The following is a 7,299-nucleotide window of genomic DNA, read 5'->3' as shown; positions in this document are numbered from 1 at the left end:
ACACAGACCTTGTCTCTGCTATGCAGAGCTGCTCAGGATTCTCAGCAAACTTGGCTCTTGTCAAAGTTAAGGATGTAGTCAAAGCAGTGACTGTAGCTCCTTAGACAGTGCTTGGAGATGGGCAAGTCCCTGCAGCAACGGTGGCTCCTGTGCTCCCCACAAGGCTGCGAACTGCGCCTTGGCACCGCTCTCTCTGCTGGCAGCAGGGAGCCTGCACAGGCACTGTGCACAACGGGGCTCACTTTCTCACCAGCAGCACTAAAGGACATCACACTACAGCTATTTTGACACCAAGGCAAGTTCACAGTCCCTGTCAGAATGGCAGGAAAATGATGCCTGCATGGGAGAGTTCCGACTCCATTTCCCACGTGTCAGTGGCTGGGCTGAAGCGCTAGGTCATGGCAGAACTCCAGCCCTCAGCATCTTCAGCCACAAAGGGCAAGTGCTGCCTGCTCAGAAACTTGCAGCTCTGCACTGCACCAAAGCTTTGCACTGAAGCACCAAAGCTGCCACTGATTGCTGCAGGATGCTCAGGCCTGGACTGACAACACAGTTGGAGGTTTGTTGTCTTTTCCCTCGCCTTTACCCTCTGAAGGAAGAGAGCGAGCCAGAGCAAATTCTGCTGCTGCGGCTGCTACTGTGGTGCTCTGCAGACAGAGAGCAGCATGAGAGACAGGCAGAAATAAGAACCTTATTTCTCTTGAGCTCTATCACCAGTTGTCCTAATGAGAAGCCATGAATTTCAATACAAATGCGATCCTCAGTCACTAAAACTCATTTCAAGTGGGCTGATGAGACTAATGTTTCAACAGGACTCCATGTGCTTCTGAAGGAGATATTTTAGCCAGGCTACAATCAGCATGTAGCCTTCTGTCTGCAAAATGTAGTTTCATTAGTTACATCAGTTAAAGCCTCTTCAACGGAAAAGGAAGAAGCTGATAGAATCATTTTGGTAGTGCTGATGCAGACTTGGACTGGTGTGGACTTTCCTTTGGCCTGCCAGCCTGGCACTCAACTACAACAGGCCAAGCCCACAGCTTGCTGCATAATCCTCAGGCACCAGGAATGTCAAGGGTGCCCGTCCCACTCACCGAACCGTAGACTTGACTCCTTCCACCTCTGAGGCGACCTGCCGCGGCAAGAGAGAACAAACCAGGTGCTGTTACAAGACTGCTGGTGCTGAGCAATCCCACAGAACCAGGCCAGCCAAGCAGAGAGCATTTTCCTTTCACAACCTCCCTACCGGGAGCAGCAGTTCTGTAGCCCAGCAAGCACGACTGCAGGCCAGTATCCTAGGCTGCGTCTACCTTTTGCTCAGCTTTGCCACTAAGGAACTAGAAACTTGGGGCCGGGAAGATGCAAATTCTTCCTTAGCAGTCACTGCCTGCATTGGAGCTCATTGTCCACCCTACAACTAAAGCACCTTCCTTCTCTTCTCCTTCCTGCACTTCCTTTCCTTTTTGTAAATTGCATGCAGCATGTGCCACGTGGTTGCTGTAAACAATTCCCCACAAAAACTTCCACTGAAGCCCTCTTGGCGCTTGCAGCTTTGTTTGGACACAGCACAGGCCCAGCTCTGGGGTTCAGGAGCCCACACTATCTGCTCAGCAGTTTGCCCTTCAGTGCAAAGCCAATCCCTCTTGTAGCACGCAGAGGGGGGCCAGTTAGAGAGGCACGTCCTTTAAGGAGGGAATGCAGAAAAATGATGCCTTTCTATAAGTTCCTTAGAGAACTGCACAGTTTTTAGAAGGACGCCTGCACAACTCTTCCAGTCTGCATTTTGGAAGTTGTCCACACCCTGCTGGACAAGGGACACCCCCTTTTTGGCTGAAACTGTTGCCAGGAGCTTTACCAAAGTTATGGCATCTTGATGGCACTTTTCTGTCATTGTTCTACCCCCAAGGAAAAAACTTCTACTTACGTCTCAGAACGTTAACAATTTTGCGGTCTGATATTGCTGAAAAAGCCCTGCTGACTGCTCTACGGACTCGCTCTATCGTTTCAGCAGGGCTGCTTCAGTCCTCGGGCCGTAAAACAAAACTGGCAGAAAAACCCACTTGCACAAGTCCCAGACTGTGCAAGGAAAAGAGGAAAAAAGGAGACCCGCGGCACTCTGCGGACTGTACAAACAGAAGCGAAAAAACAAAAGATACCTGCACAAGTCTGCAGACTGTACAACAAGAAAAGGAAAATAAAAATGGACACCTGAAGGTGTCTGCAGACCCTACAACCGCAGGGGAAACAAAAGGATGCCTAGACGAGTCTGCCGACTCGTACAACGTCAGGAAAAGAAAAAGATTCCCTTTTCAGGGCACAGGTTGTTTCCAGAGAACTGCTCTGTACAGGATCCTCCTGCAACGAGAACGCCAAGAGCTGTTCTGGACGCTGAGGCCTTGCGTGCACCAGGGCAACCTCCTGATGACCATGCTGTGATGTGGCAGCTCTGCACTGACATCACAATAGCAGCAGCTCTGGGTTGCTCTGTGAATTCATGCATAGCAACCAAACCTTCTCTACAGCTAACACAAAAGAGAGCCCGGAAAGTTCTCCTCTGTCCCAAAGCAGCACAATCCTCTCCTTCAGTCCATAAGCTGTAGCTCAAAGGATCCCAAAGTAACACAAAGCAGGCACCAAGCGCACACACTCAGCACTTTGGCCACCAGTGCTTCTGACTAAAACAAGCAACCCTTGCTTCAACTCAGTGGATAAAATCACGCCTTGGTAATATCCCTGAGAGTTCCCTATATATTGGAATGCCTGTCCTTCCTGCCCACTTACTGCATGGCTAACATCTACCAGAAAACTCTAGGGCTTGCTCAAGGAAGAACAACACCTTAGTGGAGAAAATAACCTGAGTAACAAACAACCCAGAGGTGTTTGCATGGCACTGGAACAGCGTTGGTGTTGTCAATATGACAGGGACACATCCTCTGCACGGGGCAGTGCCCGTGTCCTCGGCATGGCAGGGAGTGCCCTTGGAGCAGCCCTCACTCTGTGGGTGCACACATGGGCGCATTTGCTCCTTCTGTCCAGCTGCCAAGGCAGCTCTTCTCCTGAAAAAGTTCTCTGTCCAACACTGAAGGCACTCCTGGTGCCTTTGCAGAACCCCACTCCCTTCAGCTTGTGGGAAATGGGCAAGGTCAGATTCCTCCATGGAAGTGGCTTTTAAGTCTCTATCCTGCCCACAGTGCATACTGCATAGCACTCCATTTTTCAGTCCTTTGCTGCACTCTCTTTTTTGGCCTGCAGGAGCCCAGTAGATTGATCATGCTTTCCTGGGCCAACTTAGTTTTTCCTTCCTGGATAGCACAGCTCCCAGAACTGCAAACTCCATATCTGCTGGGGATGGCTGCAACCACCAAGTGGGGCAAATGATCCAAAGTTCAGGTTTTGTGCAATGCTCCGCTCTCATTTCATTCTAGACTTCCCCACAATATGCCACAGGAAGGAGCAAACAGGTGCCAGTGCCATGGGGAACAGGAGAAGGCCGCAGGTCAGGAACAGGGGCTCAGCCCATGTGTCTAGGTTTAGAGTAAATTTAGGGAAGAATCTCTCTAAAGGAGCTCTGGTGGGAAAAGCAGATTTAATCGGCTCCTCCCCCTTAACTGGTCTGGGAGGAAAAAAATTCTTCTTTGGAGAAAGCTGGAAAAAAACCTCTCTGTTTATTAAACAATAAGACTAAAACAGTATCAAAACAATGAGACTCTTTGCTACTCTAAAAGAGTTGACAAACTGAGAAAACTCTGGGTTCAAGCAGCAGCTCACTCAGTCTCTGATCAGTCTTTCAGTGCTGGAATTGTTGCAGGCCAGGCCTGCCCCGATGGGCTACAGCAGCAGCTGCCTGTGCTCTCTTGGGTGTTCAGTCTAGAGCAGTTCTAAGAGGTCTAAAGAAAAGGGGAAAATAAAAAGTTCAGGGAACTTCTTTGCTTCAGCTAGTTAATACTAACTAAAAAAGCAAAAGAAGAGCTCTCTGCCTCGCTGTCTGCCCGCAGACAACACAGTCAGGAGCAGGAATGTGGAGGAGTGAGTGCAGTGTCTGAAAACAAACTGCGCGCTTCTTCTCTCTCTCTCTTCACTCTCTGTAACACTCTTAAAGGTACAAAACTTATTATTATTCAACATAAACAGAATGAGACGATTGGGGATAAAAGCATCATATAGTCAACTCAGGACATTCTACTCCTTATCTCCATATTGTCTGCTTACTATTAAAACTAATATAAATTCTAACTCTACAAGTACATACATGATACATCTATTATACAACTATACACAGACAATGGTAATAACATTTAGGAAACAGTGATATTTATACAGGTTTTATCTAACACTCAGTTCTCTTTGAGGTACGCATCGTGTTCTATCTTTTTGCATTATCTGCTATGTGCAACTTGGTTTCTGAGCAAAAACAACCCTACGAATAGGTTTGTCTGTATTTGAGGCGGGATTAATCTAAACTGTTTTCTCTAATAAACTTCTGACATGTACTACTGGGACTTTATCTACTCTCTGTAAAGGCTCAGATTGGGCAGGGCTCACTCAGTTAGTAGAGCTTCGGGTGTTAACTAAGCAGGTGGCTTTTGCCAGATGCTGCTCTCAGTTCTTGAAAGATCTCTTACTTAATGCTTTCAATGTGGTTTTTAACAGTCTATTGTACTTCTCTACTTTGCTTGCAGCTGGTGCATGGTAGGGGATATGGTACACTTACTCAATGCTCTGTTCCCTAGCCCAGGTGTTGATAAGGTGGTTTTTGAAATGAGTCTCATTGTCTGACTCAATCTTCTCAGGGGTGCTATGTTTCTACAGAACTTGCTTTTCTAGGCTCAGGATGGTGTTTCGGGCTGTAGTATGAGACACAGGGTAGGTTTTTAGCTATCTAGTGGTGGTTTCTACCACGGTCAGCACATAGCGCTTGCTCTGGCGTGTCTGGGGCAGTGTGATGTAGTCAATCTGCTAGGCTTCTCTATACTTGTACTTGGACCACTGCTTACTGTACTACAGGGGCTTCACTCGCTTGGCTTGCTTGATGGTAGCACACATCTCACAGTCATGGATAACCTGAGAAATACTGTCTATGGTTAGATCTACTCTTCGGTCTTGTGCCTACTTATAGGTGGCATCTTTGCTCTGGTGGCTTGAGGCATCATGGGCTCATAGAGCTAGGAATAACTGTCTTTTATGTTCTCAATCTAGGTCTATTTTGGACACTCTTATCTTTGCGGTTTGGTCTACTTGTTCATTGTTTTGGTGCTCTTCATTGGCTCTACTCTTGGGTACATGGGCATCTACATGGCGGACTTTCACAGGCAGTTTCTTTACTCTGGTAGCAATGTCTTTTTACTCTTCAGCAGCCTAAACTGGCTTTCTTCTACGTTGCTAGTTAGCCTTTTTCTACTTCTCTAGCTATCTCCACAGAGCATTGGCTACTATCTATGAATCAGTATAAAGGTAGAGCTTTGGCCACTTCTCTCTCTCAGCAATGTCTAGGGCCAGTTGAACAGCTTTGAGTTCAGCAAGTTGGCTTGATCTACCTTCTCTTTCAGTGGCTTCTGCCACCTGCCGTGTGGGGCTCTATACAGCTGCTTTCTATTTCTGGTTCATTCTCACAATGCGGCACGAATTATCAGTAAAGAGAGCGTATCGTGTATCTTCTGCTGGCAGTTGGTTGTATGGTGGAGCTTTTTCAGCTCGTGTCACTTCTTGTTCTTCTTCATCAGAGAGACTAAAGTTTTCACTTTCTGGCTAGTTTGTAATTATTTCTAGAATCTCAGGGCGATTCAGTTTTCTAATACGGGCGCGCTGTGTGATAACAGCAATCTATTTGCTCCATGTAGCACTGGTGGCATGGTGCGTAGAGGGAACTTTTGCTTTGAACATCCACCCCAGCACTGGTAGTCGGGGTGCTAGGAGGAGTTGTGCTTCAGTGCCTATTACTTCTGAGGCAGCTTGGACTCTTTCATAGGCAGCTAAGATTTCTTTCTCTGTTGGAGTGTAATTGGCTTCAGACTTTCTGTAGCTTCGACTCTAAAATCTCAGTGGTCGACTCTGAGTCTCTCCAGGCACTTTCTGCTAAAGGCTCTAGGACAAGCTATGGTTCTCGGCTGCAGAGTAGAGCACATTCTTCACCTCTGGTCCTGTCCTGACTGGGCTAAGGGCTACTGCATGAGTAATCTCTTGCTTGATCTGTGCAAAGGCTTGTTGCTGCTCTGGGCCGCAGTGGGAAGTGTTCTTCTTACGGGTGACTAGGTAGAGAGGGCTCATGATCTGACTGTATTCGGGAATATGCATCTTCTAAAAACTTATGGCGCCTAGGAAAGCTTGTGTCTCTTTCTTATAGGTGGGTGGAGACATTGCTGTGATCTTGTGGATGACATCGGTGGGAATCTGACGCTGTCTGTCTTGCCACTTCACTCTCAGAAACTGGATCTCTTGAGCAGGTCTCTTGGCTTTGTTCTTCTTGATGGCGAAGCCAGCTTTTCGGAGAATCGGGATAGTTTTCTCTCTTTTCTCGAACACTTCTGCTGCTGTCTTCTCCTACACAATGATGTCATCAATATATTGCAGGTGTTCTGGAGCTTCACTCTTTTTCAGTGCAGCCTGGATCAGTCTATGGCAGATGGTGGGGCTGTGCTTCTACTTTTGGGGCAGTCGGTTCTAGGTGTACTGCACGCCTCTCCAGGTGAAAGCAAACTGAGGCTTGCATTCTGTTGCCAGAGGAATGGAGAAAAATGCATTGGCTATGTCTATAGTGGCGTACCACTTTGCTGCCTTGGACTCTAGCTCGTACTGGAGTTCCAGCATGTCCGGCACAGCAGCGCTCAGGGGTGGGGTCACTTCATTTAATGCACGATAGTTTACAGTCAATCTCTATTTTCTTTCAGATTTTCGCACAGGCTAGATGGGGCTGTTGAAGGGTGAGTGGGTCTTGCTGACCACCTCTTGGCTCTCCAGCTCTCGGATCATCTTATGGATGGGGATCACAGCATCTCGATTCGTTCGGTACTGTCGGCGGTGCACTGTTGAGGTGGCAATTGGCACTCGTTGCTCTTCTACTTTTAGGAGACTTACTGCAGATGGGCTGTCTGACAGTCTAGGCAAGCTGTTCAACTGCTTGACACCTTCTGTCTCTACAGCAGCTATTCTAAATGCCCATCTGAGTCTCTTTGGGTCTTTGAAATACCCACTTCAAAGGTAGTCTATGCCTAAAATACATGGGGCCTCTGGAACAGTCACAATAGAGTGTTTCTTCTACTCATTTCCAGTCAGGCTCACTTTAGCTTCTACCAAAGTAAAATCCTG

This window comes from Zonotrichia albicollis, chromosome Z (genome assembly GCF_047830755.1).
Source record: "Zonotrichia albicollis isolate bZonAlb1 chromosome Z, bZonAlb1.hap1, whole genome shotgun sequence".
NCBI classification, from domain to species: Eukaryota; Metazoa; Chordata; class Aves; order Passeriformes; family Passerellidae; genus Zonotrichia; species Zonotrichia albicollis.
Note: the sequence above shows the minus strand (reverse complement) of the source record.